The following is a 24,818-nucleotide window of genomic DNA, read 5'->3' on the forward strand; positions in this document are numbered from 1 at the left end:
AAAATAAATGTTAAGGCCTCATTTTACAGATGAGCACTCTACCCAAATCATCCAGCCCAAACTTGGTCCTGTCCATCTCCAAAGCCTAGGCGTGTATCCACTGTACATATTGCCTCCCTTTAAATAGAAAACTAACTGAATAGCCTAAATATAAAAGTCTGAAGCAGCTGCAAGACATTGGAAGATATTTCTAGAATTTGGTCTCTGCACAAGGAAGGAGGTCGCAACTCTTTCTAGACAAGAGATACCAAGACAATCAGTAGCTTTGGCATCTCTTTTGTACCGTATTTTCAAAAGAATTTAAACAAACTATCAAAAATAAAAAACCCCACCTTCCCATAGCACTCAACACAGATACACACGCGCGTGCACGCGCGCGCGCACACACACACACACACACACACGACAGTCACGCTGCATGTCAACTTTATAAAGAGTATAGTTACTCTTCCAAAGTCAGGAGAATGAAATCTTTTTATTTGTGTTATTTTATTTAAAATTAAAATGAGGTTTTAGGTCTCAGCTTTCTGAAATCAACAGACTGTGTTGATTTACTAAAGATATCTCTTCAAAAAGCATTCTTTCTTCCAATTTTCCCTCCCCCGCCCCCCCATTACTCCCTGGTGACTATAAGTTTGTTTTCTACATCTATAACTCTCTTTCTGTTTTGTAGATAAGTTCGTTTGTATACTTTTTTTTAGATTCCACGTATAAGCAATATCATGTGATATTTGCCTTTTTCTCTCTGACTTACTTCTCTCAGTATGACAGTCTCTAAGTCCATCCATGTTGCTGTAAATGGCATTATTTTGTTCTTTTTTATGGCTGAGTAATATTCCATTGTATATATGTACCACATCTTCTTTATCCATTCCTCTTTTGATGGACATTTAGGTTGCTTCCATGTCCTGGCTGTTATAAATAGTGCTGCAATGAACATTGGGTTGCACGTACCTTTTTGAATTATGGTTTTCTCCAAATATATGCCAGGAGTGGGATGGCAGGATCATATGGTAGCTCTAATTTTAGTTTTTTAAGGAACCTTCATACTGTTCTCCACAGTGGCTGCACTAATTTACATTCCCACCAACTGTGTAGAAGGGTTCCCTTTTCTCCACATCCTCTCCAGCATTTATTGTTTGTAGATTTCTTGATGGTGGCCTTTCTGCCCAGTGTGAGGAGATAACTAATAAGGACCTACTGTATAGCACAGGGAACTCTACTCAATACTCTGTAATGGCCTATATGGGAAAAGAATCTAAAAAAGAGGGGAGATATATATATATATATATATATATATATATATATATATATATATATATATATATATATATAAAAAAAACTGATTCACTTTGCTATACACCTGAAACTAACACAACTAATGCAACATTGTAAATCAACCATACTCCAACAAAAAATTTTTAAAAATTCTTTCTTTTGTTAAAAAATTTTCCAAGAACTAATAAGAATCCAAAGCCTTTTAAAAAAAGAGTATGAGTGTAACTCACATAAGTATTTTAGTAAGGCACACCAAAGGGTGCTTGTTTGTGAAAAATAATTATTGTTACCCACTTGAGTAAATATGAGATATTGCATTCTCACAAAAAATGGAAGTGCATCTGTGTATTTATTCACCAGTGTAAAATAAAGATATTGGATTTGGTAATGGCTAAATATTTCCTCCCAGCCTTCTCTACTCAACTTATATTTCAGAAAAACATTTTTGAGATCACATATTTCTGTCATGGAACTTGTTGCATACTATTGTAATTGCCTGTCCACTGTTTACAATATTGAAGACACAGGGATATGAGGCCCAGTCTATATTGCTAGGGTCTGGCACAGGTCCTGGTTCCTAATATATACAAATAAATGTTTTATCATGTGATAAAATAGTCATTCAACTAAAAAGACCATTTGATTTACTAATATATTTTAATATGTCCAGTAATATTTGTCCAGAATATAATAGTGACTCAGAAGTTAGTAAATTCAAGTACTAGGACTGCCAAGATGTTAAAAAGATAATACGGAATTGAATAAATCGGTCAACCATTTTCAACTGAAATAAGTTGATCAACTAACTTACCCCTTGCAATGAAGTGAAGTATTTTGAGTTTTTCCCTAATGAAACATTGAGAGGTCTCCTTCTAATGGAAGGGAGGATTTGCTCCAAAGAGTGTTTTGTTTATTTGCTTGTTTGCTTTTTATTGAAGTATAATTGATTTACAATATTATATTAGTTTCAGTATACAACATAGTAATTTGATATTTTTATAGATTATACTCCATTTAAAGTTATTATAAAATAATGGTTGTATTCTCTGTGCTATAAATTACATCCTTGTATCTTATTTATTCTATACCTAGTAGTTTGTACCTCTTCATCCCCTTCGTCTGTTTTGCCCCTCCTCCCATATATTTTCACTTATATGTGGAATATAGAAAATAAAACAAACAAATGAATGTAGCAGGGAATGGTTTTGTTCTTTGGCAACAGTAAAACAAACAAATAAAACAACCTAAAATATGTAAGCCCCATTTTAGAGGAAAATATGTGTTTGAGATGTTAAATACACATATGTGTAAGTATGCATATATTAACTATGTATATATAGAGACATATGTATGCATACACATACACAGACACCAGCTTCATCTTTTAAGAGGGGTACTATTCCAAATCAGTAAATTGCTTTGCTAGCTGGAATTGCTAGGCTAAGAATACCAACTTCAAATCAGATTGCATTTTGCTTCATGCTATATTTTCTTTCTCTAAGCTCAAAATATCAAAGCAGAAAGACATAAGACCTTTCCTTTTGACACTTTGCATTCCTCTTAAAATAAAGACAGTTTATGAACCAGTACTTAAAACATACTCACATAAAGTTATTAAGCAGTGGCTAGAATAAAAAAATGAATGCAAATGTATGAATTGAATCAGTTGGTACAAATGAATCAGCAGTACCTTAACTTCCTGTCTGCAGGTCTTTGTTTTTAGAGCTATAAATATTTCGGTGTTACTAGTAATGGAACTGAACACACTAACTTGTTTTTCTTCCTGCTGCATTAGAATCTATTAACATAGAGTGATTTATGTTTTCCTAAAACACCAAGGCAACCCTGTTTCCTAAAAATAAATGATGTTAAAGATTGTGGCTGACACTAATATTTGCATCCTCAATAGTAATTCTTCCTGTCTTTCTTACTAACAGAACCCTAATGGGGGGGAGCAACCATACAGCCAGTAAAATACATATTTATGTAATATCTTAAACATATATACATACATATATGTATGTTGAAAATATTACATATGTAAAAATTATATATACATATATATATATATATATATATAATATAAAATTTCCAGCCTCCCTTGTAGATTGAACAGTGACACAGTAGTAGTGTTTGGTCTTTGAGATGTAACACGAGACACCCACTATAGTGGAGTAGTGGTATTTGAGATGTAAGCAGAAGTTATTTAGGTGGGGCCTCTAGGAAAGCTCCTTAAAAGAAAGGCAGGCTGGGGGCTTCCCTGGTGGCGCAGTGGTTGAGAGTCTGCCTGCCGATGCAGGGGACATGGGTTCGTGCCCCGGTCTGGGAAGATCCCACATGCCGTGGAGCGGCTGGGCCCGTGAGCCATGGCCGCTGAGCCTGCGCGTCCAGAGTCCGGAGCCTGTGCTCCGCAGTGGGAGAGGCCACAACAGTGAGAGGCCCGCGTACCGCAAAAAAAAGAAAGGGAGGCTGAGCTGGTGCCTGTCCCTTTTCCTCTTCTTTCTCCCTAGGAGAAATCTCAGCTCAGCTCTCTTAATAGTGCAGCAGCTATGGAACAGCAGAATCTCTCCTAACACAGACTAAAAGGATAAAACAAATAGAGTCACAGATTTTGTTGACCCTCTGAACCCGTACTAACCATAGCTTGCTAGGAGACTTTGTATTTTGGTGAAGAAACAAATGGGAACAAAACTATTGTACTTCTATTTGCCAGGACTTCTGTTGCCCACAGTAAAGCACAACCTCCCAATTGACAAAAATGTATCTTCAGGTAAAAATATCTTCAGAAATCTGGAAAGAAAAGACTGATGTCTGGAAACCAGCCATGTTATTATAAAATTATCACTTAGACATTTTGGAAAGTAAGTCTATAATTTTTGTTTATTTTTCCTTTGGTCCTGGATTGACTTATGGCTGAAAAAACTTAACTAGCTTCAAGGCCCTGAGTCTGTCTGTTTGGGATATAGCTAAAGTGGTAACACTTTTGCCAAACAAAATGTCCTCGAAGGCAGTGAATGTAAGACAGTGTGGTGCGTAGTATGCATCCAGGATCCTATGATGTACGTGCTCATCTTTGCGTCTCTCCCTTTGCCCACTTCCGTGGGGTTTGCATAAAGCTGTTTTTGCCCTCGTCATGCTGCCTTGTAATTTATCCTCATGGCTTCACCCTCACTGATCTGTGAGCTCATTGAGGGCAGGACCACTGTTTATTGACCTGTGTATTCTGAATGCCCATCATATAGTCCATAGATAGTGCTTAGTAAATGCACGTTGACTGAATAAATGCATGAATTAAGACCATCACCAGGATATATTGGCCTGCTCTCTGAGAGACTGAGCCCCTGCCGGCATTGGGGAAGGACGGAAATCTCTGCTTTGTTCTGGTGTACTTCGTGACAGAGACGAGCTTCCAGAAAGGTACATGAGGGATGACATGGATCTGTTGTACTCACTTGAGGACTTGGGTCTGATCTCTGATCACTATGGAGCCACTGAGCTGGAACCACTGTCACTGTCACTGCTGTGACAGCAACTGGGTATAGTTTGGCATGTCCTTTCCAAACCTTTTCTAAGAAAGTGCCAATGACCAGAGTGACTTCTGCTCAGAAGGCACTGTGACATGGTAGAAAAGTCATGTGGGGAGCAGTCACAGGGACAGCAACTTACATCCAAAATATATTATTCGACCTTTAACCCTTTCTGAGTCTCTCTCTTTCTCTCTTCTGTGTGGGGATTTTTGTCTCCCACAGAGGGCTGATGTAAGGACTGAAAGTAGTGGTATGTTTAAAGTTCATGCCTCAGTAAGGGAACTATAACACTTTATTATGTCATAGGTCATGTTGGTGTAATATGAAATATTTTTAGTATTTTTCAGGAGTGTTTCTAGGATGCGTGATGAGGAAAGATTATACTTTAGGCTAAAATACCTCTGCAATGACTTCATTTATAGCACAAATTGTAATACATATAAACCAGGTAACTTACCAGTATCTGGGGATATCTCTACTGCTTAAACTGGTAAGTGCTTCTCCCGGTGGGTAGGGGCTGGGAGCAGTCTGACCCAGAATCTACCATAAACTGACCCCAACCTCTAGGACCTTGCCAGCCAAGGAAATATGAAAAGAAACCAAGCACTATTGTTTTCACAAAACTCTTTCTTGCTGATGCCCCTTCTTTTGCCTCCTGTGCTATTTTAAGAGACAAGTGAATAAAATTATTTCAGCAAGAATAGGCTTTCATTCTGACATTTCAAAAAGATTGATGTTCATATTAATTATGGACCAACTCTGCCTCTCTCCTCCGGGAGCTCTTTTATTTTTTTTTTTCCTGCTGCAAACATCTTTATTCATTTTAAAGTCACCTCCTCATCAAGTTTCTAGTCCTAGCAGGTTTCTGGAGACTGAGAGCAAATTTTGGAAACAGTAATGACTACTATTTAAAGTTGTCTATGACTTTTTCAATTCAGATATAATGACAGTGCCCTTGGACTTCCCTGCTGTCATATAACCTGCCACTTAAATCCACAAAAGTTAGACAGGTATATTTGTAAACACCTACTAGTTGTTCTGTTTATCTCTTGGGAAATAAATACACCTTCACGAGTTCCTTGTAATAAAATGTGAATATAAGACTCTGCAGCTTTATTCTCTCCACTCCCCTTCCCCTCCTTCGTCCTGTGCCCAAGCCAGCAGCACTCACAATTCTGAAACTTGCCGTGTCTTTCTGGGTGTCCATGCCATTGCACAGGTGTTCTGTCTGCCTATAGCAGCCTCAGTGCATCATTCCTCTTGCTTTTTTGCTTCCAGTCATCTTGCCATACTTGCCTCTTTCTCTCCATTCCCATTTAAGCCATTATTATGAGTCATTTCCATACCCACTCTGATAGCCATTCCAAACTTTGACCTTATGGGTTCCACTTGCTCTGTATGTTTACTCCACTTCAGTCACGCCCTCCTGGAACTTGCCACTCCTAGGAAATATTCGACTTCTACGAGCCTGTGTTTAAGCCTGCTACTCTCTAACTTGAATCTCCTCCCTTTGCTAGTGCCTCATCAGAGATTCTCACTGAGTAACTGAGTCTATGAACTTATCAGGCTCTGTGGTCTGCAAACTCCCACACTTGTTCCTTATCTCTCAGCCTCCTCCAGTTTTTGTTTCTGTCTGTATCCAGCTTATGCGCCATGGTCTTTCACATCAATCACCTTTGCTAATAGCCTCAGCTTTTCTCCTTATTCTTGTCACATTCACTTGAAAAACGATTTATATGAAGCAATGGTCCAATTTTTTGTTTCTTAGCTTATGTTCCTGAACATTGTTGAACCAACGAACAGAGCCATGTAGTTTAATACCACATATAAGCAAGGTCACTGATATGAACTAGGGCCTCAGAGACCCACAGCAAACATATGGTTCTACTTAGCCTTTCCAATTTTTTGTACTGCCTATTTCAAAATTTCCTACTGTTAATGCAATACTTCTCTTTCAAGATTTTCAGTAGGCAGCCTCATTTCTTATCATACACACACACACACACACTCACCAGAAAATCACTGTGTGGATTCTTCCCTTCCTCTTTGTAACTTTATTCTCCTCCTTTCTTCTGACTTTCTTACAATATATTTAAACATAGTACTAAGATTTCTTTCAACTTAAAATGAAAAACTAAAACGCTTGTCATTGACCTTTTGCTTCCCTCAGCTACAGCTTTTTTCCTTCTGTTCACAGTTAAGTTCACGTAAAACAGCTTATTTAAAATTCATATGACTTGGTCTCCTCCTATTCACTCTTCTAACTACTGAAATTCATCTTCTGCCCCATCACAGCACTGGAGATCACCTCACTACCCCATCAAAGACCTCCTTCCTGCTCAAACTCATGGACACTCTTTATTACTTGTCGTCTTTGACCATCTTGTAGCATAGCTAGGGCAGTTTCTCTGACTTGAAACACACAGATTCGTAGAAGAACCTCTAACTCTTCACCCCTCCACATCTAGAAGTCAAGTCCTATCAAATCTCTTTCAAACATTTTCTACTCGTTTCTCTCTAGACCACCTCCTGCTGTTCATTTAGGTTATGATTATCTACTGTCTTCACTTTTCAGTTTCCTTACAGGTTTCTTCAACTCCAGTTTGAATCTACCAAACTTGGCCAACGCATGATCTATTCAGCATACTATGCTAGAGCATTTCTAGTGCATCCAGTCATTACCTAATAGAAGCAAACAAAGCACTTCACTATCTTCCCATGGGCCTCAGAAAAAAATCTAATCTTCCAAACATAATTTTCAAAAACCAAGTCCCTGTTTTTGTATCCAGCTTTACCTCTCACCTCTCTTTTCTTGTGCTCTGCACTCAGTCATCCTGAAGGTCATTTCATCTCTACGATATGCTCCATCTTTTCCTCTCCCCAGAACTTGGCCTGTTTTATTTTTTTCCTGCCTGGAACATTTCTTCTCAACTTCAACTTCCCTCTGCCCGCCATCTCCCAAACACCATACCTATTTCTTCACCTGGTTAATTTCTCCTCAGCTTTAGGACTCCATTTGGCTGTCAGTCCCTGAGTTAAGTCAGACTTAAGTAACCTTCAATTAATGACTATATTATCCTCTATTTACCCCTGAGGACAGCCTTTCTCACATTCAAATGTCAATGTAAATTACTAGATAGAAAATTTTTTGAGGTCAGAGATCTGCTTAATTCTTTATTCCAAGAGCCTAGCTTAGTGCTTGGACATAGTAGATACTAATAAATGTTTGTTGATGGAATAACTATAAACACAAGGATATAGACAGTTCATTGAAGGCAAATAAATGTACTTAGTGTTTATATCCTTTAAACTATTTCCATATCCATTATAACATTTGATTATCATAACAATCTTGTGTTGCATGGAGAAATTTTAATTTTTAATGGTGTCCAATTTACTCTTACTTAATTTTCCACTTAGAGCTTTTTGAGTACTGTCTTATAAATCTTTACCCATCCCAAGTTGGGAAAACATCTCCTACATTTTCTCCTAGAAGTATTACAGTATTATCTTTTACATCTAGGTATATATTCATCTCAAATTAATTGCTGTGCATAGTGTTAGGGAGAAGTTGAGATTCTTTTCCCCATTCATTTATCAAGTTGTTCCAGTAGAAAGCTTTCATTTTCCAGTGGAATTGCCCTAGCAACTTTATCTAAAATCATTTAATCATATGTGTATGGGTCTCTTGTGGATTCTATTCTGTTCCACTGAACTATTTCTCTACCCTTTACCCATCTCACTTTGTCTTGAGACTATAACCTTATAATAAATTGTAAAATCAGAGAGTGAGTCCTTTAAATTTGTTCTTTTTAAAAAAAAAATTATTTATTTATTTATGCCTGAGTTGGGTCTTTGTTGTGGTGCGCAGGCTTCTCATTGCAGTGGCTTCTCTTGTTGTGGAGCACGGGCTCTAAGCACGCGAGCTTCAGTAGTTACGGCTCACGGGCTCTACAGTGCAGGCTCAGTAGTTGTGGCGCACGGGCTTAGTTGCTCTGGGGCATGTGGGATCTTCCCGGACCAGGGCTCGAACCTGTGTCCCCTGCATTGGCAGGTGGACTCGTAACCACTGCGCCACCAGGGAAGCCCCAAATTTGTTCTTCTTTTTAAATATTACTTTGTCTGGTGTCAGTGCTTTGCTGAAGGAGATTTGTTTCTTTTAGCAATATTTTGTAGTTTTCATTAGAGGTTTTGCATGTCTTTTCTTAAATTTATTCCAAAGAATTTGTGTCTTTTTGATGCTATTGTAAATTTTTAAAAATTCATTCTCCAATTGATTCTTGAATATAGAAATACAATACTTAAATTGTTTTTTCCTTTTATCCTTTGACCTTGCTAAATTTACTTACCAGGCTGAATGCTTTTTATATATTTCTTTGAATATTTTCTTCCTTAAGTATTTGGTATTATTTCTTCCTTAAGTATACAATAGAGTTTTACCATTAAGACATCAGGGTCTTGACCTAATAGCTCATGATCTAATGGATGAAGACAATTTTAACAGCTAATGATCTAATGGATGAAGAAATGTAGTTTTAAGTATGTTATTTTTCACTGTGAAATAATTAAATTAAATCTTAATAATGATTTAAATTAATTACATAAATAATAAGATTGAATAGAGGAGGAACAATATTAAATAAAATGATATTTTCCTCTTTTACATAGGGGGCTAATATTTAAACAAAACGTAGAGCTACAGAAATGGACCTTTGAGTATATACTTTAGAATTGTGAGAACTACCAACTTTATTAAAGTATACCAACAGTTAAAAGAGAATTTAAATGAAGAGTGAGACTGGGAGTGCAAGGAATTAGGTGAAATGTTTAAAATATTCTTTAATCCTTCTATGTGGATTTTTTTACCATGTGAACATATTGATTTTATTGCATTAAAATATATAAAAACATTTTCCAAGATACATCTGTATCATATCATTCCTGATCTCATTTTTGCCACTTTTTTTCATTTTGGTTATCATAAATTTTCTTAAAAATAATTTTGAACATCTGCAAGTTTATCTCTGCAAAAACATAGCCCCTACCAGATGTTTCTGTCTGGCTCTGGGCCCAAAGATATTAATGGAATTATAATGGAGAAGGTCTTTAGCAAATGTATTTGTCAGTCTGACTGTGTTCTCAATCTTAAATTGTACTAAAATGGATGATAGGGTGGTATTAAGTAAAACTGCTGTGGGGCCTCAGCAGTTTGTCTGAACATCTGGTTGATTCCATTCTCCTCTGTTCTCTGCTTCAAAAGCCAAGTTTGTCCTCATACCATTTTTTATAACCCAAGATTAAGCATGGTTTTGCAGAGAATTTTAAAGCTCTTTATTCCCATATGCATTTGAATGTAAACTATCCTTTGGGCTCTTATGATCTCACACACTTTCCTCGTTCTTATCTACTCACACCACCTTTTTCATATTTTCTTTCTTACCTTCACATGATCAAAGAAAAGTAGCCATGAATTAATTAATTAATTGCTGAAAATATATTCAAATGCCATCAAAGAAGACCAAAGGGAATCAAACAGTATCATTTTTAGCAATTTTTTTTGGAGCCAGATTTAATTATAAATTTCTTAATTTGCTCGTTCACATTTTGTATAGTCAGTTTTTATAGTGATTTATTAAGACAGGACACCTGTAGTGAGGTGGTTCTGTGTTCCCTATGAACTCCTTAATGCCCCTCAGAGATGGCTGCCTGAGTTTCCATGAGGTCAAGGTCCAAGGCATAGTTTTTAATAGCAGAAAACTTACTTTATTATTATTGTTTAAAGGTGATAGAGGGGAATAGCAGAAAGAATTTGACACTGGCTTTTGTACTTTTCTCCTTATCATTCTAATTTCTCCCAGTAGATTTTAAGGTATTTAATAGCAAAAATGGATTTTTGAGTCTTCTGTGCATTTTTAAAATTGCCATAGACACATTGCAATTTTTAGAAACATTTAAGAAACAGTTGGTTACAACTAAAGTTCTCATTGATTTCTCTAGATTGGTTTGATTAGTACATATACAAATACACACTGTTTTCACTGTGTTAAGAAAATAGTGGACTTCTGGCTTGCAGTTAGCATATGGAATGTTGGAAAGATTAGTGCCCCCACCATAACAACAAGAAAAAGCCAGGGCGTATGAAGAAATCGTAATTGTTACCAAGTTCAAAAAGGTGAAGTTGCAGAGCAAGCAACTAGCCTGAAATCTAAGGAAAGGCAGGCATATCCAAGGAGAGATGGAGAGGAAGATCTCAGACACAAAGGGAGTCTGCAACCACTCACAGGTTCTTCTTCATGGATCTTTACCAGGAAATCATGGAAAATATTGATGGTAGGGCAGGAGACCGTAGGAACATAGCTTGTAGTGCAGGCCTGGAAGACACAAACTCTCTTGCTAATAGCCAAGCACAACAAGTGGTGTTCATGTGTTCAGGCATAAATGCTATTTACCTTAGTCTCTACTATCCTTTACATATGTCTGGCTTTCCAACAACAGATATCTATCACACACAAAAAATCAGGAAACAAACGAACAAACCCACTGTCAAGAGGCAGAATAGTCAACAGAACCAGATTGAGATAAGAACCAGATAGTAGAACTGTGAGACAGGGAATTAAAAATTACTACAATTAATATGTTAAAGAATCTTGTGGGAAAAGTGGAAAGCATGCACGAACATATGGGAATCTCAGCAAGGAGATAAAAACTATTTAAAAAGATCACATTGAAAGCTAAAATTAAAATACAGTAACAGAAATGAAGCATGCTATTGACTAAATCATCAGTAGACTCAACAAACTTAAGGAATAGGTGAATAGGTCAGTAGAAATTATCCAAACTTCAACACAATGAGAACTGATAGTGGAAAAATAAAAATAAATGAAGCATCTAAGCACGGTGGGATAACATCAAAAAAAAAAGTGTAATTTGAATTCCAGAAGGAGGAAAGAGAGATAATGAAGAATATGAATTACTTAAATAAGTAATGACTGATAATATTCCGAAATACAAAAGAGCAAAAACCCCACAGTTCTGGAGAGCTCAGACAGCATCAAGTGTGATAAAATCAACACACACACACACAAACACACACACACACACACACACACCATATTCAAACTGCTGAAAACTGAAGACAAGAAGCAATAGCAAAAAAAGGCTACTTTTGGGGCAGCTTAGCAAAAAAAAAAAGCACATTGTACACAAAAGAACAAAGGTAGAAATATAACCTTATCAGAAGTTATGCAAGCCAGAGGACAGTGGATATCGTCAAAGCATGGAGAGAAGGAAAAGCCAACACTCAGTTCTACATCCACTGAAAATATATTGCAACAATGAAGAATAAATAAAGACTTTCAAAAAAGATATAATTCTTGGTTGACAGACCTACACTAGAAAAAATGTTAACAGAAATTCTTCAAGCAGAAGAACATGATAATATACAGGAATCTGGGTATAGGAAAAGAAACGAAGGTCTCTAGAAATGATTAAAATGAAAGGAAATATTAAACACTTTTTTCTTGTTTGTATTTGCTTTAGAAGGTAATTGTCTCCAAAGTAAGAATAATAGGAAAGTATTTTGGGTTTACAGCATATTCAAAAGAAAAATATGTGATAAAAATAGCACAAAAGACAAGAGGGAATCATTCGGTTGTAAGTTCTTATGTGAAGTGGTATAATATTAATTGGAATTTCTGTAATTGATGGAATTTCTGTAAATGATGACATATGTCATAAGCTCAAAGGCAACAACTAAAGAAATTAAAAGATGTATGAAAGATAAAACAGTAGAGATTAAATAGAACAATAAAAAATTACAGTTATTCCATAAATATGATTATCTATAAAAATCCCAAAGAATACTCAAAGATCTACTAGAACTAATAAATGGAAATTTGTAAGATATGAAGTTCATATATAAATATCAATAATAGTTTTATATATTGGTAATTATAAATCAGAAACTGTATTTTTAAAGTACCATTTACTACAGTACTAATAAACATGAAATACTTGGGTATAAATTTAACAAAATATGTGCAGATGCTGTATGCTGATAACTACAAAACCCTGAGAAGAGAAGATATTAAAAATACTTAAATAAATGGTTAGCTATATAATGTTCATAGATGGGAAGGCTGACTATAGTTAATGTCATTTCTCCCCAAATTTATCTATAGATTCAACACTGTCTCAATCAAAATCCCAGGAAGATTTTTTTGTTATTGAACCTAACAACTTGATTCTAAATTTCATCAGGCAGAGGAAATACACTTTGTCTTATAAACATAATATAATAAAAATATAACCAATCAAAATATTTTGAACAAATTCAGAGGCCTCACTGTATCTGATTTTAAAACTTGATATAAAGCTGCAATAATCCACACACCGGCAAGATGAGAGACATGTAACTCAATGGTGTAGATTGCAGAGTCCAGAAATAGACCCATACAAATATGAAAAAAATGGATATTTGACAAGGGTGCAAAGGCAACTCAATAGAGAAAAATGGTGTTTCCAACAAATGGCACTAAATAATTACATATCCGTATGCAAAAAAAGAAAGAAAAAACTGAACCATACTCATATACCGTATGCAAAAATCAATCCGAAATAGATCAAAAATCCAAATATAAAAGCTAAAACTATAAATCTTCTAGAAAAAAACATAGGAGAAAATCTTTGTGGCCAGGCATTAAGCAAAGATTTTTTATATACTACACTAAAAACATGACACACACACACACAAAAAAGGAAAATTGGACTTTTTCAAAGTTAAACACTTCTATATTTCATGGCCAACAGGCACGTGAATAGATGCTCAACATCCCTAATCATCAGGGAAATGCAAATCAAAACCACAATTAGATATCACCTCACACCTGTCAGAATGGCTATCATCAAAAAGATCACAAATAACAAATGTTGGCAAGGATGTGGAGAAAAGGGAACCCTTGTACATTTTTGGCGGGAATGTAGATTAGTGCAGCCACTGTGGAGAACAGTATGGAGGTTCTTTAGAAAACTAAAAATAGAACTACCATACAGTCCAGCAATCCCACTCCTGGGCGTATATCTGGAGAAAACCATAATCCTAAAGGATACATGCACCCCAACATTCAGTGTGGCACTGTTTACAATAGTCAAGGTATGGAAGCAACCTAAGTGTCCATCAACCGATGAATGGTTAAAGAAGATGTGATATACATGCACAATGGAATACTACTCAACCCCAGAAAAGAATGAAAATTTGCTATTTGCAGCAACAAGGATGGACTTGGAGAGCATTATACTAAATGAAATAACTCAGAGAAAAATTCTGTATGATATACTTATATGTGGAATCTTAAAAATACAGCAAACTAGTGAATAAAACAAAAAGAAGCAGACTCACGGTTATAGAGAACAAGAGAGTTGTTACCAGTGTGAAGAGGGAAGGTGGGGAGGGGCAATATAGGGGTAGAGGAAAAATAAAAGGGTTATTATGAGATTATATGAAATAATGTGTGAAATTTTTGAAAATTGTAAAGCAATATAGAATTTAAAGAATCTTTTGTTCAGTAAATATAAAAGAAAGAAAGAGAAAGAAAGAAAAGAAGAAAGAAAGAAAAAGAAAGAAGGAAAGAAAGAAAGAAGGAAAGAAAAAATGAAAAGTGAAAGACTGCAAGAAAACTTTGTAAAACACATAGTCCAACAATGGACTTGTAGCTAGATGTGGTAGGCTGAATTCTAAGATGGTTCCCAGGGTTTTTGGCCCTTGGCACATAAACCCTGTACAATCTCCCTCCTCTTGAGAATGGGCAGAGCCTCTGAATGTGATGGGATACTCACTCCCTTGCTTAGATGACATTATATGGGAAATGTGATGTGACAGTCACTTCAGTGCTAAGAACCTATCACAGAGACTAGGGAGAGATGCTGAAATAAGCAGCCATGTTATTAGAGAAGGTACTTGGTTAGGACCTGAGAGTGGCCTCTAGGTGTTGAGAGCAACTCCTGGCAAGAAAATAAAGACCCCTTGCCCTACCTACAACCACAAGGAACTGAATTCTGCCAGCAATCGGGATGAGCTTGGAACTGTATCCTGAGCTCCATGTGAGACCTGGTGGGAATGCAGCCAGCTGACACTTTGAATTAGCCTTGTAAGACTCTGAGCGGAGAATCCAATTATGCCTTAGCCAGACTTTAGTCACACAGAAACTGTGATAATAAATGGTTGTTGTTTTAAGTCACCAAGTTAGTGGCAATGTACACAGTACTAGGAAAATAATACACCAGATTATATGAAGAACACTCAAAATACATAGCCCAATTAAAGTTTGGCAAAAGGTTTAACCAGATACCAGTTGCTTAATTAAGTCAAAATCATTAACATTAAGGAGGCAAATTAAAAACTGTGATGAGATACTGCCAAGTACTTAACAGACAGAAGAGGAAAAAATCTCTGTCAACACCAAGTGAGGACTTACAACAATTGGGATCCCCATGCATTAATTCTGAAAATGCAAAATGATGCAGTCACTTTGGAGAACAGTTTTGCAGTTTCTAATAAATTAATTATACACTTATCAAAGGACCCAGAAATTCCACTCAAGAGAAATGAAAGCTTAAGTTCACATAAAAACTTGTACTCTGTGGTTTATACTGGCTGTTTTTGTAATTAACAAAAAAAAAAAAACAAAAACAACCCAAATGTTCTCCAGTTGGTTTATTAGTTTTCTATTGCTGCTGCAACAAATTGCCACAATTTTAATGGCTTAAAACAACACCAATTTATTATCTTACATTTCAGGTGGACAGAAAACTATTGCTGTCTCACAGGCTAAAATCGAAGTGTGGTAGGGCTGCAGTCCTTTATGGAGGCTCTAAGGAAAAATCTATTTCCTCACTTACTCAGGGGTTGGCAGAACCCAGTTTCATGTGGTGTAAGGCTGAGGTTTTTTTGTGTTGCTGATGGTCAACTAGGGGCCACATTGAGCTCTTAGAGGCTCCTCTCTGGTTCTTGCATGTAGATTCTTCCATTTTAGGATTAGGAACAGGGCAGCAGATCTTCTGACACTGCCATCTCTCTGATTTCTGTGTTATATTTGGCCTAGGATTACCTTCCCATCTCAAGGTCTGTAACTTAATTGCATCAGCAAAGTCCTTCTTGCCATATAAGGTAACATAATTCATGGTTTCCAGGGATTAGAACATAGACATTTTTAGGGAGTCATTTGTCTACCACAATTGGTGAATAAACACAATGTAATAAATCCATACAAGTGGAACACTACTCAGCAAATAGAAGAAGGGAACGAGTGATACACACAACAACATGAATAAATCTTAAAACATTCTGCTAAGTAAAGGAAACCAGATTCAAGAGGCTGCATATTGTATTATTCCATTTATTTGACATTCTGGAAAAGGCAAAACTCCAGACACAGAAAACAGACCAGTGGTTGCTCAGAGCTGGGGTTTATGGGAGGACGTGACTATACTGGACAGAGGAACTTCTTAGGGTGTTGGAAATGTACCATATTCTGATTGTGGTGGCGGTCACACAACTGTATGCATTTGCGGAACTATACACTTAAAAAGATATGTTTTAATGTATTTGCATTATACCTTAATAAAAATGAGTCTATTTTTAACTGAGGACTTACTGTATTTACCTAAAAATAGAAGCAGAAAAACCTCACTGCACCAACACTTGTAAATAAAAACAATCAGCTTTTAAAACCATGAACAGAGGAAAATGCATCAGACACTGAAGATTTTGTGGATTTACATGAGACATTGGCAAATGTAAAATTTCCACTAAATAAATGATGTTTCATTGTAACAGGAGGAAAGAAGGAGGAGATGGGTACAGATGGAGGCATGATTGTAGAATATATGGTGAAAAGATGAACTAATAAAACTTCACAGTATACATTGTATTTTTTTCATACTTCACACCTTTTATTTTTTTAGCATCTTTATTGGAGTATAATTGCTTTACATTGTTGTGTTAGTTTCTGCTGTATAACAAAGTGAATCAGCTCTACGTATACATATATCCCCACATCCCCTCCATCTAGTGTCTCCCTTCCACCATCCCTGTCCCATCCCTCTAGGTGGTCACAAAGCACCCAGCTCATCTCCCTGTGGTAAGTGGCTGCTTCCCACTAGCTATCTGTTTTACATTTCTTAGTGTATATATGTCCATGCCACTCTGTCACTTCATCCCAGCTTACCTTTCCCCCTCCCTGTGTCCTCAAGTCCATTCTCTGCATCTGCGTCTTTATTCCTGTCCTGCCCTGAGGTTCTTCAGAACCATTTTTTTTTTTTTTTTAGATTCCATGTATATGTGTTAGCATACGGTTTTTGTTTTTCTCTTTCTAACTTACTTCACTCTGTATGACAGACTCTAGGTCCATCCACCTCACTACATATAGATCAATTATGTTTCTTTTTCTGGCTGAATAATATTCCATTGTATATATGTGCCACATCTTCTTTATCCATTCATCTGTTGATGGACACTTAGTTTGCTTCCATGTTCTGGCTATTGTAAATAGAGCTGCAATGAACATTGTGGTACATGACTCTTTTTGAATTATGGTTTTCTCAGGGTATATGCCCAGTAGTGGGATTGCTGGGTCACGTGGTAGTTCTATTTTTAGTTTTTTAAGGAACCCCCATACTGTTCTTCATAGCGGCTGTATCAATTTACATTCCCACCAACTGTGAAAGAGTGTTCCCTCTTCTCCACACCCTCTTCACAGCATTTATTGTTTGTAGATATTTTGCTGATGGCCATTCTGACTGGTGTGAGGTGATACCTCATTGTAGTTTTGATTTGCATTTCTCTAATGTTCAGTGATGTTGAGCATTGTTTCATGTGTTGACAATCTGTATATCTTCTTTGGAGAACTGTCTATTTAGGTCTTCTGCCCATTTTTGGCTTGGGTTGTTTGTTTTATTGATACTGAGCTGCATGAGCTGCTTGTATATTTTGGAGATTAATCCTTTTTAAGTTGCTTCATTTGAAAATACTTTCTCCCATTCTGAGGGTTGTCTTTTGGTCTTGTTGATGGTTTCCTTTGCTGTGCAAAAGCTTTGAAGTTTCATTAGGTCCCATTTGTTTATTTTTGTTTTTATTTCCATTTCTCTAGGAGGTGGGTCAAAAAGGGTCTTGCTGTGATTTATGTCATAGAGTGTTCTGCCTATGTTTTCTTCCAGGAGTTTTATAGTGTCTGGCCTTACATTTAGGTCTTTAATCCATTTTGAGTTTATTTTTGTGTATAGTGTTAGGGAGTGTTTTAATTTCATTCTTTTATATGTAGCTGTCCAGTTTTCCCAGCACCACTTATTGAAGAGGCTGTCTTTTCTCCATTGTATATTCTTGCCTCCTGTATCAAAGCTAAGGTGACCATATGTGCGTGGGTTTATCTCTGGGCTTTCTATCCTGTTCCATTGATCTCTGTTTCTGTTTTTGTGCCAGCACTGGACTGTCTTGATTACTGTAGCTTTGTAGTATAGTCTGAAGTCCAGGAGCCTGATTCCTCCAGCTCCGTTTTTTTTCTCAAGATTGCTTCGGCTATTCAAGGTCTTTTGTGAAACATACATATGGAAACCATACAAACTGTAAAAATTTTTGTTCTAGTTCTGTGAAAAATGCCATTGGTGGTTTGATAGGGATTGCACTGAATCTGTAGATTGCTTTGGGTAGTAGAGTCATTTGCACAGTGTTGATTCTTCCAATCCAAGAACTTAGTATATCTCTCCATCTGTTTGTATCGTCTTTAATTTCATTCATCAGTGTCTTATAGTTTTCTGCATACAGGTCTTTTGTCTCCTTAGGTAGGTTTATTCCTAGATATTTTATTCTTTTTGTTGCAGTGTTAAAAGGGACTGTTTCCTCAGTTTCTCTTTCAGATTTTTCATCATTAGTGTATAGGAATGCCAGAGATTTCTGTGCATTAATTTTGTATCCTGCTACTTTACCAAATTCATTTATTAGCTCTAGTAGTTTTCTGGTAGCATCTTTAGGATTCTGTATGTATAGTATCATGTCATCTGCCAACAGTGACAGTTTTACTTCTTCTTTACTGATTTGGGTTCCTTTTATTACTTTTTCTTCTCTGATTGCTGTGGCTAAAACTTCCAAACCCATGTTGAATAATAGTGGTGAGAGTGGGCAACCTTGTCTTGTTCCTGAGCTTAGTGGAAAAGGTTTCAGTTTTTCACCATTGAGAATGATGTTGCTGTGGGTTTGTCATATATAGCCTTTATTACATTGAAGTAAGATCTCTCTATGCTTACTTTCTGGAGGGTTTTTGTCATAAATGGGGGTTGAATTTTGTCAAGCTTTTTCTGCATCTATTGAGATGATCATATGGTTTTTCTCCTTCAATTTGTTAATGTAGTGTATCACATTGATTGATTTGCATATATTGAAGGAGCCTCGCATTCCTGGGATAAAGCCCACTTGATCATGGTGTATGATCCTTTTAATGTGCTGTTAGATTCTGTCTGCTAATATTTTGTTGAGGATTTTGCATCTATGTTCATCAGTTGTATTGGCCTGTAGGCATCTTCGTCTGGTTTTGGTATCAGAGTGATGGTGGCCTTGTAGAATGAGTTTGGGAGTGTTCCTCTCTCTGCTATATTTAGGAAGAGTTTAAGAAGGATATGTGTTAGTTCTTCTCTAAATGTTTGATAGAATTTGCCTGTGAAGCCATCTGGTCCTGGGTTTTTGTTTGTTGGAAGGTTTTTAATCACAGTTTCAATTTCAGTGCTTGTGATTGATCTGTTTATATTTTCTATTTTTTCCTGGTTCAATCTCCAAAGGTTGTACTTTGCTAACAATTTGTCAATTTCTTCCAGGTTGCCCATTTTATTGGCATATATTTGCTTGTAGTAAACTCTCATGATCCTTTGTATTTCTGCAGTGTCAGTTGTTACTTCTCCTTTTTCATTTCTAATTCTATTGATTTGAGTTTCCTCCCTTTTTTTCTTGATGATTCTGGTTAATGGTTTATCAATTTGGTTTATCTTCTCAAAGAACCAGCTTTTAGTTTTATTTATCTTTGCTATTGTTTCCTTCATTTCTTTTTCATTTATTTCTGATCTGATCTTTATGATTTCTTTCCTTCTGCTAAGTTTGGTTTTTTTTGTTCTTCCATCTCTAATTGCTTTAGGTGGAAGTTTTAGTTGTTTATTTGAGACTTTTCTTGTTTCTTGAGGTAGTTTTGCATTGCTGCAGACTTCCCTCTTATAACTGCTTTTGCTGCATCCCATAGGTTTTGGGTTGTCGTATTTTCATTATCATTTGTTTCTAGGTATTTTTTTATTTCCTCTTTGATTTCTTCAGTGATCTCTTGGTTATTTAGTAGAGTATTGTTTAGCCTCCACGTGTTTGTATTTTTTACAGATTTTTTTCCTGTAATTGATATCTAGTCTCATAGCATTGTGGTCAGAAAAGATACTTGATACGATTTCAATTTAATTAAATTTACCAAACTTAATTTGTGACCCAAGATATTATCTATCCTGGAGAATGTTCCATGAGCACTTGAGAAGAAAGTGTATTCTGTTGTTTTTGGAGGGAATGTCCTATAAATATCAATTAAGTCCCTCTTGTTTAATGTGTCATTTAAAGCTTGTGTTTCCTTATTTATCTTCATTTTGGTTGATCTGTCCATTGGTGAAAGTGAGGTGTAAAAGTTCCCTACTATTATTGTGTTACTGTTGATTTCCCCTTTTATGGCTGTTAGCATTTGCATTATGTATTGAGGTGCTCCTGTGTTGGGTGCATAAATATTTACAACTGTTATATCTTATTCTTGGATTGATCTCTTGATAATTATGTAGTGTTCTTCCTTGTCTCTTGTAATAGTCTTTATTGTAAAATCTATTTTGTCTGATATGAGAATTATTACTCCAGCTTTCTTTTGATTTACGTTTGCATGGAATATCTTTTTCCATCCCCTCACTTTCAGTCTGTATGTGTCCCTAGGTCTGAGGTGGGTCTCTTGTAGACAGCATATATATGGGTCTTGTTTTTGTGTCCATTCAGCCAGTCTATGTCTTTTGGTTGGAGCATTTACATTTAAGGTAATTATCGATATGTATGTTCCTATTACCATTTTCTTAATTGCTTTGGGCTTGTTATTGTAGGTCTTTTCCTTCTCTTGTGTTTCCTGACTAGAGAAGTTTGTTTAGCATTTATTGTAAAGCTGGTTTGGTGGTGCTGAATTCTCTTAGCTTTTGCTTGTCTGTAAAGGTTTTAATTTCTCCATCGAATCTGAATGAGTTCCTTGCTGGGTAGAGAAATCTTGGTTATAGGTTTTTCCCTTTCATCAATTTAAATATGTCCTGCCACTCCCTTCCGGCTTGCAGAGTTTCTGCTGAAAGTTCAGCTGTTAACCTTATGGGGATTCCCTTGTGTGTTATTTGTTGCTTTTCCCTTGCTGCTTTCAATATGTTTTCTTTGTATTTAATTTTTGATAGTTTGATTAATATGTGTCTTGGTTGGCTTCTCCTTGGATTTATCCTGTATGGGACTCTCTGTGCTTCCTGGACTTGATTGACTATTTCCTTTCCCATATCAGGGAAATTGTCAACTATAATCTCTTCAAATATTTTCTCAGTCCCTTTCTTTTTCTCATCGTCTTCTGGGACCCCTATAATTGGAATATTTGTGCCTTTAATGTTGTTCCAGAGGTCTCTGAGACTGTCTTCAATTCTTTTCATTTTTTTTTCTTTATTCTGCTCTGTGGTAGTTTTTTCCACTATTTTGTCAAAAATATTGCTGGCTTCATTCCCATTTCCCTACTCTCTATTCTTTCTCAACCTACGACTTAGTGGAATGTGGAAATGGTGGACTAAGGTTGTTTTAGATATAATTGGAATTAGACACAGCTAGATACACAGGAGCTATGGAAGATGGATGTTTGGGGTTTTTTCATTATGATTTATCACAGGATATTGAACATAGCTCCCTGTGCCATACAGTAAGACCTTGTTGTTTATCCATTCTCTGTATAATAGTTTGCATCTGCTAATCCCAAACTCCCCATCCATCCCTCCCACATCCTCCTCTCCCTTGGCAACCAGAAGTCTGTTTTCTATGTCTGTGAGTCTGTTCCTGTTTCATAGATAAGTTCATTTGTGTCATATTTTAGATACCACATGTAGGTGGTAAGAAGATGGATATTTTGTGTTTAAATGGAAGTCAGACCCCTGCATAGCCGGAATATAGCCTTGACTTGATTGGAGAGGTTTGGGCTTGTTCAAAGGAAAGCAGTCCCAGTCATTTGAAGAAAGGAGAAATACTAGGTTCAATGTGGAAGCTGGTAAGTTTAGTCATGGATATGATGAACATAGAATGTCCAGTCAGCTGTTGAATGAATGGAGCTTGATCTCAACAGGGTCACCTTGGTTAGAGATACAGTTTTGTGCGTCATCACCATATGGATAGCATTTGCTGTAAATTAGAAGGTGGTAATAACTTGCTTTAGAAAGTTAAAAATTACTGTGAGACTTATGAGCTCTCTTCATCCTCACCTGTTGGAATAAAGGTCTTTTTGTCCCAGGATATCTTGTTGACATGTTAAGTTTCTAAGGGAATTTTCTCTTTGCTGAGCATGGTTGGTTATAGAGAATTTTAGGGTTTATATTTGTCATTTCGAAATGGCATTTCTTTCAAGCACATAAATGGTCTTTACTGACAGGAAGCTGTGCAAAAGTTCCCCTTTTACAGTTTATTGGAATTGCTGGTTATTTTTAGGGAGAGTCAGGCATTAGTAAATCCAGTGCTGAAAACAAGTCTTTGATAAACAGTTTAAAATTCAACATAAATTGCACCGTTTCCAATACCAATAATTCCAGAAGATTTTTGCATTGTGCATTATAGTTTTCAATAACTTTTAAAAATTATGTTCTCAAGAATCCTGAGTGTTACCAGGGCAACCATCATCCCGGTTTTACAGATGAGTAAACTGAGACACTGGAGGGTGAAAATGACTTGCTTCAGGCTACAGAGAAATGAACAAAGAGGCCAGCTCACTTGACTCTTATCAGCAATTTTCATTACATCGTTTTCAGCCCCCTTAACAATAATGAGAACGCTCTTATTATGTATTCAATGAGTAAATAAAGACATGACTATAATTTAATTTTAATAATTTATGAGTCTTCATAAAGTTGTAAACCTATGTTCTGGAGGATATTAGATAAACTCTGCAAGTTTAGGTGATAAGCATATTTTTAGAGTTCTGAGCTAATAAGCTGATGAGAAATCAGGGTGCAGTGGGGGTGCATTAGAGGTGGAGAATTAATCATCTCTTATTGGTAATATTGTCTGGAACTCAGGAAATAATAACAGTGAATTTTGTTTTTCTAGTGGCTTTTCAGTGATGCTGCAGATTTCCAATACCTGTTGACTAAAATTAATTCATATACTTGTTTGAACTTCCTGTTGAGAAACTGACAGTCAAAAGCTATCAGACATGACTGCAGCTGTCGATTACCAGTGTTGTTCTAATAAAACAACCAGGGTTATTTTCAAGTCTACGCTATATTGTTGGTCCTTTGACGCCATATTAAAATGAGCCCTATGCTTATCAGAAAAGCACCTACACTGAAAGCAACCACAAACTTCTCTCCTAAACATATAGAAAATAATGATTTTAAAAGGCCACCAAAAGGGCAGTTGAGAGAGCCAGGACATGTTTTGGTGGTCTTCTTTGTGTTCAAGGACTGAATGCTTCAGTCCCTTTTCCTGTACTTTTAAATTAAATTTAATTTAATTTTTTAACATCTTTATTGGAGTATAATTGCTTTACAATGGTGTGTTAGTTTCTGCCTTATAACAAAGTGAATCAGCTATATGTATACATATATCCCCATATCTCCTCCCTCTTGTGTCTCCCTCCCTCCATATCCCACCCCTCTAGGTGGTCACAAAGCACCGAGCTGATCTCCCTGTGCTATGCGGCCGCTTCCCACTAGCTATCTGTTTTACATTTGGTAGTGTATACATGTCCATGCCACTCTGTCACTTCGTCCCAGCTTACCCTTCCCCCTCCCCGTGTCCTCCAGTCCATTCTCTACGTCTGTGTCTTTATTCCTGTTCTGCCCCGAGGTTCTTCACTTCCAAGAGCTGGTATAAAGTTATCAAGCAAGACACATACCTCCGGTCTTATAGTTGGTCCTGGTAGAGGTGAGAACAAATGACAGGAATTAATGTGTGTGGACTGACTGTGGTGCATCTGTTACTGTGCTACCTGCTTCACGTATTCTAAGTTGCTTCATCTTCACAATAGCTTTGTTACATATGTACCGTAATCCCTACATTGCAGATGAGGAACCTGAAGCTAAGACAATTTAAATAATACACTCAAGGTTATATAGTTATATGGATTGGAGTTCAGTCTCAGGTGTTATGTCTGCAAAGCCTATTTTTGTTGCCCTGCCTTTTCCTGTGAATATTATTTTCCAAGCTTGGTTCTTGATATATGTGTCTCTCCTTTGCCCATTGACCCCTCCCAGACTTTTTTTTTTTAAGAAAGAGAGCTCTTCCTGTGGGTAATGAAGGCAGTACTTCTCACTGGCTCTAGTTTTTCTTTTCAAAGTCATTTCTCAACAACCTTTTTTACCCCTCAAGCGTGCTTCAGATAAACCTTCTATCTTTCCTCCTAGTCTGTAGTGGACATGGCTTTGTGAGCCCTTGGAAAATTCCATACAAACTCTTCCTGACCAGTGGATCAGGGAGTTGGCAGTTTACTACATCAGGAGGCTTCTTACATAGACTGTGTCTCAGGTGTCCATCCAACGTAATAAACTCTAGGATCTGTAACTTGTACTCCACTTTCTCTTTCCTCAGAGAATAGCTCTATGAACTGTGTATGCCCTGGTATTAAAACATTTAGATACCTCCTGTGGAGAGTTTCTTCCTTTGGGGATTTTCTTGAGTGGATAAACACCCACCGCACCTGTGCCCTTGCAGGTTTCTTGCTGTCCTATTCCATGGTTGTA

The sequence above is a fragment of the Tursiops truncatus genome, chromosome 14 (assembly GCF_011762595.2).
Source record: "Tursiops truncatus isolate mTurTru1 chromosome 14, mTurTru1.mat.Y, whole genome shotgun sequence".
In the NCBI taxonomy this organism is placed as follows: domain Eukaryota; kingdom Metazoa; phylum Chordata; class Mammalia; order Artiodactyla; family Delphinidae; genus Tursiops; species Tursiops truncatus.